Genomic DNA, 14,214 nt, shown 5'->3' with positions numbered 1-14,214 from the left:
TGCGAAGTAGTTCTCGTAATACTTCAATTTTGCCACTCGTATGTCAGAGTTTAATTTATTTCTATACTTCTTGAAGCGGTCAAGAATAAGGAGATCTTTGGTGTGAATAAATAGCTGATATAGTTTGTGCTTTTCTTTAATACGCGTATACAGTTCGCGTGATATTCATGGCTTTCTTATTGCTTTTGGTCGCCTCTTTAATTTTGAAACAAAGTATATGTTGTAAGCATGAATAATGTTGCCTAGAAATAAGTCATAAGCGCTCTCCGCACTAGCCTCTTTGTATATAACGGACCAGTCCACGCCTAGAATACGCGCTCGAAATCTATCTAAAGCTCCTTTCTCACGAGGGTCACGCTTCGGAACCTCCTTCTGGCAAATCAAATATATGCCCATATGATCACTTATGTCACAGCATGTAACTCCTGAGTGAGTAAGTGGAGAATCAATATTTGTTAAGAATAGATCTATGCATGTTTGGGAATTGGGAGTTATACGGGTTGCTTTGTTTATCATATTTGTAAAGCTATAATATCTAAGTAAGACATCAAACTCCACACTGCTGCTCGTTGAACATGATATATCTATGTTAAAATCGCCTCCAATGATTACATCATATTTATTCCCAATTACAAAGCCTAAATAAGATTCCATTATTTCAAGAAACATACCCATATCACCAGACGGTGGCCTGTACACCACAGACATTACAATGTTTCCTGATTTAACTGAAAAGATTTCAACGTCATCGAACAGGAAACACAAATAGTTTAAAATTTCACACTGAAAGTGGGCATTAACAAGTATGCATACATCACCTCCACGAGAAGTTTTTCGATTTAAAGAAAATGTTGTAAATGAAGGCAATTTAAAGGTATTGCTGTCGGTCAGCCAGGTCTCCAGATCATAATAACATCGAAAGGGAAGCCAAAGCTACTTAATAAAATACAGAAGTCATCTCGCTTGTTCCTGACTGACCGAGCGTTCAGATGAAAACATTTAAGTATTGACGGGCTTTTCAAGTCCAAAGAAACGCTGCTACTGATTTCGCACGGGAGAGGGTACGCGTCCGGTGCCATCATGCTACAATGTCACTGCATGCAACATTCACAAATGGTACCTATTCACGGCACAGAATCAACAAGGTCACTCTCATCTCGAATGATGTGTACAGAATCACCTTTCCTTTGGCGAACAAGCACCTTCCCGTTTGAGCACCAAACAAACCGGAAATTGTTTTTCTTAGCCCAATCTTTCGTTTGCAGAAGCAGCCATTTCGTTCTTCGAGTCAGGTTTTCACACAAGTAAATGTTTTTGCCTTTCTCCACCAGACATTTTCTTTTTTGAAGCCATTGGTCTCTTTAGGCTTGTCGTTGAAACCGCACAATAATGGCTGGTATCTTATCCATTTTTGCAGGAAGCCGGTGACATGCCTCAATATCACTCTAAGTTCTGCAATATTAATTTCTTGAGCCACTTCGTTCACTTTGGCTAGGAGGTCCTCATGCTCGGTTTTAGAAATGCCATGAATTTCTATATTCTTTTCCCGGCTTCGGAATTCCAGCTCATCCAAGTCGGTATTAAGCTGACAAAGTTGTTCTTCACATCGCGTATTTTCAACCTGTGCCATTCTTTTCCTTAGGTGCGCGATTTCTTTTTCTTGGTTATCAAGACGCTTCATGATCTCATCAAAATGGTCGGACATTGTCTGGACGGATTGTTCAATGTTATCTACCCTATCCTTCAATGGCAATAGACTATCCAGCTTTTGGTTGAGCTGAAGAAAAGCAGCGGCCATGTCGAAAGGAGGAGCGTCGACAGTGGGGAGCATTTTTCCGCCACGAGCAGCTCCCGTTTTACATGTTGGGCAGAAGAATGCTCTACGAGAACGAGCACTCAACGCTTTACCCGACTCAGGAATACCGGAACAGCCTTGTACATGATAAGGGTACTGACATTCTTTGCATATTATGAGGTCATCAGGAGCATCACTTTTTTTTCTGCAAGCAATGCAGACTTCGTCCGTGTCCCCCATCAAGAACAGTCACATGAAACAACCGCGTTACAACACGTTTTGGCAGCAGCAGTGGCGTTAGAATAGGCCCACGGTGGCTAAATTAACAGGAAAGAATGCACCAACCTGGAAAATGTACAGAGGCGTGCAAGCCGTGTAAGCGCGTATCCGTCGCTCGCCACCGCCACTGCCAAACTAAGATAAGATAGCTAATGCAGCCGAAGTGTCTACACAAATAAATACACTAGCAAGTTTAATCAGAACGTTAACGAGAGAGACAACAGCGAACAACAATGCGGCATCCTGTCAGCAACGAAAGAAGTAAAGAAAGCCTTAAGAGCAACGCAAAGGGGAAATGCAGCTGGTGTGCATCAGGTAACAGCAGATCTTTTGAAGGACGGAGGGGAGATTGTGCTACAAAAATTATTCACCTTGTATACGCATTGCCTTATGACCTGGACCGTACCAGAAGCTTGGAAGAACGCAAACATAGTCTTAATTCATAAGAATGACACCAAGGACTTAATTACAGGCTGATCAGCCTACTGGCCGTTGCCTACAAGGTATTTATTAAGGTAATCTCTAATAAAGTCAGGGCAACCTTAGACTTTAGTCAACCAAACGATCAGGCTGGCTTTCGTAAAGAATATTCAACAATATATCATATTCACACTACTATCAATCAGGTCATAGAGAAATGCGCAGAACACAACCAACCCCTATATATAGCCTTCATTGATTACGAGAAAGCATTTGACTCGCTGGAAACCACAGCTGTCATGCAGGCATTGCGGAATCAGGGTGTGAAAATACTCGAAGATATCTATAGCAACTGCACAGCTGCCATAGTCCTCCATAAAGTCAGCAATAAACTTCCAGTAAGGAAGGGCGTCAGGCAAGGAGATACGATCTCGCCAATGCTATTCACCGCCTGTACACAGGGGGTATTGCGAGGCCTTAATTGGGAACAGTTGGGAATAAGAGTCAATGGAGAATACCTAAATATTCTGCGATTCGCTGATGACATTGCCTTGCTGAGTCACTCACGATATCAATTGCAGAGCATGGTCAATGATTTAGACAGGCAGAGAAAAACGGTGGGTCTAAAATTTAACATGCAGAAAAGCAAAGTAATGTTCAATAGTCTAGTAAGGGAACAGCAGTTCACAATTCGTAGTGAGGTGCTTGATGTGGCAAATGAATATGTCTACTTAGGGCAGGTAGTGACCACTGATCCGGATCATGAGAGAGAAATGACTAGAAGGATAAGAATGGTGTGGAGCACATACGGCAAGTTCTCTCAGATCATGAATGGCAGTTTACCAATATCTTTCAGGAGAAAAGTATATAAGAGCTCTATCTTACCTACAGGGCAGAAACGTAGATGCTAATGAAAAGGGTTCAGATCAAGTTAAGGACAACGCAGCGAGCTATTGAAAGAAAAATGATAGGCTTAACGTTAAGAGACTGGAAGCAGGCAGAATGAATGAGGGAACAAAAGCATGTTAATGACATCCTAGTCGAAATGAAGAGGAAGAGACGGGCGTGGGCAGGGAACATAGGTGTCGACGGTGGGGGGCTGGAGGGCACAGCCCCCCCCCCCCCCCCTAGACTTTAGCCCCTCGCCCACCCATAAATCCCCCTCGATTTTGGCGCCCCCTAAAATCGGCCCTCAATTCCCAGTGTTGCCATTCGCCAATACAACTGCTTTTTAACGTTAAAGGCCCCGTGTCGCAGAAAAGCCGATGTCGCCGGCGTTGGCCGTGAGCGAAAAATCCCTCCTCACCCCTCCTCCTCGCAATGTACGCCACTGCCCCAACAGATAGCGCGCAACAGCAGCGCCTCCCGCTCGTCTCGTTCGGGCGCAGTGGGGCCGTGCGTGCGTGCACGCTGGAATCACGCGGTGAGCAGCGAACAACGCAGCGCACATCCAAAGCGCGTTCACTACGAAGCTTGCGGCTTGCTGCCCGTTCGTTCGGCGCGGAAGCTATGCTGGCGTTCGTGGCATCGGCTTTGTCGAGAACGATGTGCCGACGAACTACGACTGAAACTTGAGTCCCGCGCGTTTCGGCAAGGCGCCTGGCAGCGCTTCTACGTGGTTTGCCGCTCAGGGCGTCCGTTTCACCGTACGTAGCAGAGCGATTTGTCTGACGGGCAAGGCGTCGCGCCAATCGGGCGATGGCATTTCATGGAGTCCCTGGCAGTGCTGCAAAACGCTGTCGCGTTCCACCCTAAAGGCGAAGCTTAAGCGTCCTCCAATTTTTTTACTCTCCTGTTTGTGTTTTCCTGTTTTACTCCTGTTTGTGTGACAGATGCATGAAGAGTTCATGTTCCTTCTTTAAATTTTAAACTGCTACCTTGTTTTGAGAATGTTTTGTATGGTGCATTGTTTCTTAGATACAAGGGGTGTAAAATATGTTTACATTGAAAATTTAATGTTGTCGACCAATGTTCTGTCCTTGGAAAGTGTTTTTGTGTATCCGGAAGAAACCGGTGTTTTTAGAAGACTGGATTGTCACTTGTCGGGTGAGACCATGACTCGCGTACCCGTTTTTTAGAAGGCGGGGCCTTTAGTATATAGCCTGTCCGCCTGTCTACATCTCGTGCTAACATCATCTGAAGACACCATATGTCACACATAATACATATGCCCGGCCTGAGCGACCGCGATACCTTGCATTTAACGTTCTATTTATCCCATGCACCATAGTCAAAACGCTCCAGGAAACGCTGAGGAAAGGAAATGGCGCAGTAATTGTCTCACATATCTCGGTGGACACCCGAACCCGAACGTGCACTGACATCGCACAGCACACGGGCGTCTTTTACGTTTCGCCTCCATCGAAACGAGGCCGCTGTGGTCGGGTTTGAGCCCGGGTACTCCGGACCAGTAGCCGAGCGCATTAACCGCTGAGCCACCGCGGCGGGTAAATACGTGGTTTCAGGGCATGGGTTTTCTGCAAGTGAAACCCCCATCTCGCTTAGACACTTGAATGAGCCTCAGAGCAAGCTTCAGCCACATGTTATCAAACAAAAAAATAAAATGTTTAGTTCTACTAGGCGAAAATAAAAAAAATGCGCCTAAACCTACCTACCTTGACGACGTTGGCAACGGAAACCTAGGGATGAAATAAATTGCAGCAATAGCTGAAACCATGAATTCCACGCATCCCTCTGACCTACGCCTTCTCACAGTCACAGCACAGCGAACGCTCAAGCATACGCCTTACACCGTCGTAACAATCCTGTTAGTTTTATTTTTTTGTGACTAAGTGTGGAGCCAGACGGGAGGGGGGGGGGGGGGGGGGAGGGCGTCTTGAGGTAGGAGCCGCGGCGCACCGCATCCATATGGTGCAGCAGACCGCGCGTGCGGCACAGTCCAGCGTGGTAGGCCAGACCAAGGCACAAGTTATCCGGTGGGCGGGGAGTCACTAGCGACACGAACAGAACACAAACTATACCATTGCGACACCATAGCGACAGGATGGCTGGGCGATGGCGAAGCAGGTATATAGATGCGCACTCGCAGCAAGCAGGTGGTGGGTCCCTCTAGGTCCCTCCTGCTTATGACATCAGTGGACGGTCACGCTGTCTGCAACAACACGCTGCAGTCGTCGGAGGCGGCGAGGAATGCATGGTGCATGCTAGGAGTCGCACACTGCCACGAACTCCGTCACCACGAACGCCGCCTCGAACAGCGGCATCAGTAGGGCCGTGAAGCTGCGCAAAGGACTTGCGATATGCCGCCGCTGCATCACACCAAAATGTAATGGCGTGGGCAAGCCGAGGTGTGCGGGAAACCTGCCATGAAGCCGTAGCTACAAAGTCCACGACAGCCCAGTGATGAAAGCAAGAGCTGTCGCGTGCTGGGGCTTGTGCACGAACGAATAGGGGCTGCGCGAATAAGGGTGCGCAAGATGGCTTCCGCCCAGCGAGGAAACCGGGCGAGCGACGGGGGGCCATTACTGCACCTCTGCTAGACAGCGGCGCAGCGAGGACTGCCGATGGTCAGAGATGCCTGCAGGAACCGCCGCGCTATGTAAAAGCTGGGTGCCAGGAGGGGAAACGCTAGAAGACGGACACGCTGTTGACCGCCGTCGTCTGCCTGCAGCAGGGAGCCGACGGCCCACGTGCAAGAAACGCATGCGCCGAGAAAGATGCGGGGTTAACCGCTTCCATCGGCTGTTCCAACGAAACTGTTGTTTGATCTCTCAAAATGACGAGTGCAAGAGCAAAACCTTCTTTCCTCGCACCTTGTGGCGCGAGGGAGAGAGAAAAGAGAGGAGCTGTCGATTTTTATTTCTTGTTGAAAATCATTGGTCCCAAAACTTTATAACCAGTTACTTTTCTGGGACCAAAACGGTATGATTCGTTTTTGTTGCTTAACACTTCTGACCTTTAGTGGGAGCACTGCCTTTTTCCTTGTGTTTCTATGTCCTGCATCTACGGTCCAGAACGTTTGATGAATGTTCTACTTGGACTGGGGCATTCCATCCTTTTTTGGGCGCACATAGGGAAGTATGTTGCTTGCTGGGTTGCTTCGGCGTAGCGGGTCAAGTAGTCGGCCGCTACGATGATCCACTTGTAGCCCGATGTTGACGTTGGGAAGGGGCCGAGGAGATTCACTCCAATCTGTTGAAGAGGCTTGCTCCGTGGTTGTATGGGCGTATGGCTTCAAAAGTCCAGCTGGCCTGATCGGCAGCATCTTTACACTCCCTGCATGTTTTGACATACTGTGCGACGTCGGTGGGTAATCGGAGCGATTAGTATTTATCTTAATTGAATGCGACGAAGGGTGCGGGCAAATCCGAGGTGTCCCGCTGTTGGTTCGTCGTGCGAAAGCCTGAATAATTTCTTCTTGTAAGCGGTTCGGAACGGCGATGAGGTACGCGGTCTGGTTCAGGACGAAGTTCTTCACAAGAATGTCATATTTCGCCGAGGATAAACCGCTTGAACGTTGCTGGGTGTGAAGAGAGCTTACCTTCCATATACTAGATGAGAAGCTGTAGGTCGGGGGTCCGAGCGTTGGTGTTGCTCGAATCGCTGGTGCTTATCGGTTCCAGAAAGGTGTCTTCATCTCGAGCGGCGCAGGCCGACTGCCGACCATTAGCTGTTCAGTGGCTCCTGGTCGGCAAAACAAGCTCAGCAACTAATCGATCGGGCCATGAGCACATGGCAGTCTGCTTGGCTCAAGGCTTTCATCAAAGGTCGGGCCAGCATTCAGCCCTGACGCAAAGCCTGCCGTCCCTCAAAAAGCTTGGCATATGAAGATGGCCGGCGCGGAGCCTACATGCACCGCCGGGCTACGGCACCTAAACACTGAATGCACTTTGGTTTTATTAATGGCTGTCGGAAATACATTAAGTGCTTTTAATGGTTTAATATAGGAGTATCAAAACAATAATCTTTTTGCCCGCGTTATTATCAAGTTCTGGTCGATCGGCTTGCCTATATAAGGCCGATGTCACGCCGAGCTCGTTTTGCCCCTAGGGATTGTCCTCTTCCCGCAGCTTTTCGGCAGGGGCCCGCGAGATATGCAGTCCGCATCATCGTGCTCGCGTGCAGATTTGTAGATGAAGGTGATATGTCGAACTCCTGGAGGTGCAGGCTCCACCAATCGAGTGAAGCGGCCGGAGTTGTCTTTAAAATTGGCAAGCCAACACAGGGGGTACGTTGATCGCTGACTACCTTTAATGGCCGTCCATACAGGTAGGGGCGGAATTTCGACATAGCGCAGACAATGGGGAAGCACTCCCGTGGTCTTACCCGTGTAGAGGAGGTTGCGCTTCTGAGGATACGGGTCGTGGTTGCCCTAACTCCAGCTGTGACACGCAAGTGGCCGCATTTCAAAGATTTATATCCCCGCCTTGGGTTTCCAGTCTGCAAGAACAGAGATTATGAGGCGGATATCCACCACCTGCTGTGGGACTGCCCGGCGCTGAAGCCGACGAGAATTCGGCACCTGGCGTCAGTGGGACTCTCACCGGACAATCCGGATTCATATATTGCATGGACACAGGGTCCATTTAATTGTTCACTTCTTGATTTCATCAGATAAGCTCAACTTTTTTCATTTATTTAAGCATCTTACTCATCTCTCACTTCATAGTTTTTATGCCCTGAGGCAATAAACATCGCTTCAAAAAAAAAAGCTTCTCAGTCGTCGAATAGTTAGCCTCGGTGACAAAACAGCTCGCATATGCGATATTAACTTTCTCCCGTCCGTCGCTTTTCTGAACGAGAATGGCGCCTAGGCCTACACGGCTTGAATCGGTATGAATTTCAGTCGGTGTTTTCATCAAAGTGCCCGAGGACCGGAGTGGATTGTAAACGACGCTGACGTTACTTGAAGGCTTCCGCTTGCGGCGCTTACCATTTAATTGACACGTCTGCTTTTATCAGGTGGGTCATAGGCTCGGCGATGTGTGAAAAGGTCTTGACAAACCGTCGGTAATACGGGCACAGACCGAAGAATCTACGCACAGCTTTCTTGTCGATCGGTGGTGGAAGCTGTGCGATAGCGGCTGTTCTCTGTGGGCACGGGCATACCCCATCCTTGGTTACGATGTGGCCTAGAAACAGCAGCTCTTTACCGGTGAAGAGGCACTGCTTGTTCTCAAGGTTAGCCCGGACGACTTGATTACCTCCAGCACTGTTCGAAGCTTTTTAGGTGGTATTCAAAGCTCGACGCGAAGCCAACGTTGTCATCTAAGTACACTAGACAAATTTGCCATTTCAGACCTGCCAGTACCGTATCAATTACTCGCTGAAACGTCGCTGGTGCGCAACAGAGGGCAAATGACTTCACCTTGAACTCGAAGAGGCCATTCGGTGTGATTAATGGGGTATTCTTTCGGTCTCTTTCGTCGGCTTCTATATGCGAGCAGCTGCTCTTGAGGTCCATCGAAGAGAAATACTTGGCGTAGCCGAGCCGATCGAGTTTGTCGTCGACACGGGGGAGGGGGTAGACGTCCCTCTTGTTCAAGCGGCGGTAATCGGCGCAGAATCAAAGAGTGGCGTCCTTCTTTCGCACCAAATCAAACGGTGCCGGCCAGGTGCTCTTCTACAGCTGGATGACATCATCGCGAAACATCTCTTCCACTTGGTCCCGGATGGCTTTTATTTATCACAGTGACACACGGCTTTGGCGGAGGGGCTGGGGGGGGGGGGAGTCGCCGGTTATAATGCGATGCATGGCAATCGGTGTTTATCGGAGTTTTGATGACGACAAGAACCACTCGCTGTAGCTTTGTAGAAGGCTGCGTATTTGATCCTGTTTGTCCCGGAGCAGAGCTGAGTTGATGTCGAAAGTGGGCGCGCTCTCTTGGTTAGCGGAATCTTGTGCGGATTGGTCGGAGAGGGCGAAGGCGTCTCGTACGTCGGATATTGCGTCGAAGAAAAAAAAAACCATCGTTCCTTTGTTAAAGTGCCGGCATTTTTCGCTGAACTTCGTCAGCAGTACTTCACCTCATTGCCGAAATATGCGATGATGGCTTCAATGTTATCGGCTTCCATGGAGGCTACAGTGCCGATGACGCTTGAGCAGGGAGGGTGGGACGCGCATTTGTTCCTGCAGGACACTCCGTTCAACGTAATGTTCCAGAGTTCTGATAAGGAATGACATCGTACGTCGAAAGCGTGATCAGCTTGTGCAGGTCGATGATCGCCTGATGCTCATTAAGGAAATCCATACCCAAGATCACTTCGCGAAAACACTGCTGTAGCACAGCGAAGGTTGCAGGATAGGTACGTATGTCCTTTAAAGGCATCTGGCGCTGTGCACCTGCGGTGCGAATTTGTGGGGTCGTGACCATCGTCAGCTGGGCGGCGAGTGTTCCGTTCATCACCGATTAATCGCTGCTTCTGTGTCGACTAGAGCGCTAACTTTGCGGCCATCTACAGCCACTTCTAAGGCAGATGTCGTGGCTCTTGCGTTGCATGCACGTCGTCCTCGGTGTCGGTTCACGGCTCCTTCGGGAATGTGAATCGTGGGTAGGGCGTGTCGTCGGGACTTTTGTTTGTCGCGGCGTCATTCCGAAGTCGGATCGTGCCGTGGTCGAGCTGGTGGTTGCATGTGCGGAGTCTGCGTTTCGGGCGCGGTATCTTCATACGTGGTCAGTGGAGGACCATCGTCGTTTCACTGGTCAACCTTACCCCAAAAGTTGATTTCTCTTCTTCGGTTGGGAGACCTTCCGCAAAGAGCCGCTTTGTAGCGGCTGCGTGGCGACGCGAAGCGCGAGGCTGACAGTGGTTAGGCACATGCTCTTCGCGACGCAAGTACTCGTCTTCTTGCGGGCGTTGGCCGAAGCGAGGCCGGTGTGCGTCAATGACAAAACCACGACGACGGTACGTCGGTACGGGCACCGGCGAAGAATGTGGCCGGCCTCACCGCAATGGAAGCACAGCGTGCAGCTGTCAGAAGTCCTTCAGGCGTCGCATTTCCTGGGGTTTGAGCGTAGTTAGTCGGCTGAGTGGATGGGGCGGGGTGCGCTGTTTGGCAACTGCTGGTTCACGTCGAAGATGTGGGCTTAGGGTGTGTCGTTAGAGCGGAGGACAGAGTACTGCAGCGGCGTAGGTTGAGGCCGCAGCTTATGCTCGAGGCACGGTGCAAGAATACTGAGGTGTTGACACTGCGCCCGCTGGAGCGTCCCGATTATGTTCGGCCTCGGCGGAGCGCGCCTTGCAGTTCGGCTGCAAGCCGATTGATGGCCCCGATGTCAGGGAAAGTACATTTTAAGCGGGTAGAAGTAACCAAGCGAAGGTTATCTGATTGGTGGTTAAAATCAAGACAAGAGTAAAATTTCACAAGTCATGGCTAGGTGGCTTAAACCACCGCCCGATTTAAAGGGTTCAGCCTTATCCGTCCGTCCATCCGTCCATCCATCCATCCATGGATGGATGGATCCAGTTGAGCGGTTCCGGCGCCTTGGAAGACATGGAAGCTTGGAGAGGCTGCATCGCACCGTTGTCGTCGACTTTCGGCCGGCGTCGCTTGGATGCTTATGCAGGAGGTTTCCTCTTCCGGGGTGGCTTTCTATGTCTCTCTGGCCGCGTGAGATACTTGGGCCAGTTCGGAAATAATGTAGGAACTGCATCTCTGTAAAGCACGGGCCTCTTTTCCGCGTCAAGTAGCACTCTTCCATCGAGCTCCGCATAATATATATGCCTGGGATATCGCGTCCTCTGCAAAATGCTTGGCGCAGACATGGTCAGTGGGCATGAACGTCCGGTCTGCCCTAGGAATCACACAGCGCCAATTCTCCAAACGAACATTGTCGGACGGAGCTTTGAATTATGGCACTCGCTCCGCACTAGTCCGGTAGCCCGAATTGCAGTTCGGCACGAAGCACTGTCTTCCCATCGCGCAGCACTCACCTGCTGTGGGCTACTCTGCCGACGATAACCAAACACAAGGTCTTGGTGCAAAATAAAAGAAATTGTTAAAAACAGCACACCAGCGCAGCCGCACACTCCGAAATGTGCCAAAAACACGTGCGCAGTGCCGCGCCACGCCGGACCCAGCCGCCCAGCGTGGGCCCGCCTTTCGCAGCGCCCTCTAAGTTAGCGACCGGTTTTCATGGCGACCCTTCTCCCTCCCCCCGAACATATTGTGGCCGCTAGGGTGCCTGGATGCGCGCCCTCGCCCCCGCTGGGGCGAGGGCGCGCATCCAGGCACCCTAGTGGCCGCGGGCGGGCGGCGCTCTCGCGCGCGGTGGGGGGAAGAGTGTCAACACCTCAGTATGTTATTCTTACACCGTGGCTGGAAGCGTCGATGGCGGGGAGGCAATAATAATAATAATAATAATAATAATAATAATAATAATAATAATAATAATAATAATAATAATAATAATTGGTTTTTGGGGAAGGAAATGGCGCAGTATCTGTCTCATATATCGTTGGACACCTGAACCGCGCCGTAAGGGAAGGGATAAAGGAGGGAGTGAAAGAAGAAAGGAAGAAAGAGCTGCCGTAGTGGAGGGCTCCGGAATAATTTCAACCACCTGGGGATCTTTAACGTGCACTGACATCGCACAGCGCACGGGCGCCTTGGCGTTTTTCCTCCATAAAAGCGCAGTCGGCGCGGTTGGGTTTGAAGGGGAGGCAAGCGCATGCTGCACTTCTTCGCGGGCGATTTCCCCAAGGGATAGCTACATGAGGCTGGTTGGAAGATGGCAACAGGCGACGCAGCTCTTCCCGTACAATTTCGTGGATGAAATCCCTTAGCTTGCCGCCGAATGTTGTGCCATCCGAGAGGGTCGCTGAGGTCATCTGGAGCTGTCGAGGGAAATTGCGGGAGCGTGCTTCCAAGGTTTTGTCAATGGTGGCCGCTTCACTGAAGAATTGAGCGATGGCCTTCGGTAGATTACGCGTCAGAACACCGAAAAGTGCCCCTTTAGCACCACGCATCAAAAGCTACACTTTCTTCTCTTCCGTCATGGCAGGACCGGCACGTCCAAAAGGCGCTTCATGCGTTGTACGTATGCGGTCACTGTCTCATTCGGGTGCTGGATGCGTGACTGTAGAAGCATCTGCCCTCTTTCTTTCCTGGCGATGCTTCTGGATGCCTTGAGGAATTCTCGTTAAATGATTCCTAAGTCGCCAGAGAAGTTTCATGGTTTTCGAACCAAATTCTGGCTGTGCCTTCCAGGGGGAAGAAAACTTGGCTCACTTTAGTCTTGTCACCCCAACTGGTTGAGTGCGGCGACACCCTCAAACTAGTCCTGCCGTTCTTCAGGATCCTCGGCCAGTGCTGCCGCGCATCTTTGTAGTTTGTTCGTTCACGTTCAAAGCTCTGGCAGGCGGCTTTGTAATTTTGTTGGTGACGCGATATGCGACCAGACTGCTGCTGCTACAAGCTTCCTGATGCTGATGTCTCGTTTGTCATGCACTTTCACGATGCGCTCCAGTCCATTACCGCCTCATATCCGCGCACATCTTTGCTTATATTTGGCGACTTTAATTTCCCTCTCATATCGTGGAATGGCCTTGCAAGAACATTAAACAAGCATACTATCGGGAGCAATTTTCTGAATACGTACCTCACGTTTGGTCTTTCGGCTGGTCACCAACCCGACAAGGCAGAATAATCATTCTTCTAGCGTTCTCGACCTCGTGCTTGCTATTCATCCTGGCAGCATTTCGCCGCTTACGCACCTATCAGGCTTGAATAATCACTCGGTAATCAACGGCACCTCAATCAAAGCTCAAGGCTCAGCAAACATGGATCTAATGGAGTCGCTTAGGACAGATTTGCTTTCATTGTGCGAAGAGTTGGGTGTAGAGGTAGGGGTTAAGATGAAAAAGTCGGACATTTGCACAGTGCTCTTGGCAACCTCCGAGGAAGGAACAGTTAGCGATGCGTGGAAACTCATAATAGCGGAGCGAAAGAACGAGGAAGATGAGCGAAAGAAAAAGGAAAATGAGTGAGAAAAAGAACAGATGAACAACGGCTAGTGGCAGATCCAAGAGGAGCGGGAGCTCGGAAGGTTGCAGCTCGCGCATGACCAAGAGAAACTGGAATATGAGAGCTCAAGAGGCACGACTCCAGAGAGAGCGAGTCAGGCCGAATCGTCTCAAATGAACAGACTGATGCAGCCGTATGAGATTGGCGAGGATCTTGGTCATTATCTCATGAATTTCAAGAGGACGTGTGAGAAACGGGGTTACGCTAAGGAGACATGGTCACAAAAGCTACCAGTGGTGTCGCCCGGTGAGGCGGCCACTATAGTCGCGAGGCTTAATGCGAAAGACGCCGATGACTACGAGAAAGTGAAAGCCAGTCCGCAAAGAAAGTACCGACTTCCGGCGGAAGAATTCCGACAGCGGTTCAGAGGCGCCAGCAAGAAAGGTAGCGAGAGCTATGCAGAATTCGCATTCAGTTTGAAGGTCAACCTTAAACAATGCTTGAAGGGTGCGGCCATGCACTTGTCCGAACGAACTATGGTACCCAGATGCTTTCGTATTTAATTCCCAGTATTCTTAATAACCATACACAGGCCATGAAAATTATTCAGAAGTATGGATCCGAGAAATCTTAAAGAATGCTACATATTACCTGCTTTCTTGTTCTAGCGATTAAAGGGCTGTTGATAGAAATATTCATTGTTTCTGATGTTTCGTTGACTTTGTAAATTTTCTTGCATTTCTGACTTTATTCCTACCTTGTAACTAATTCAGTGCATAATTTTGCCGTTGCA

Source organism: Amblyomma americanum, chromosome 4 (assembly GCF_052857255.1).
Source record: "Amblyomma americanum isolate KBUSLIRL-KWMA chromosome 4, ASM5285725v1, whole genome shotgun sequence".
Taxonomy (NCBI): Eukaryota; Metazoa; Arthropoda; class Arachnida; order Ixodida; family Ixodidae; genus Amblyomma; species Amblyomma americanum.
The sequence above is the reverse complement of the archived record's forward strand: the minus strand, read 5'-3'. Positions refer to the sequence as shown.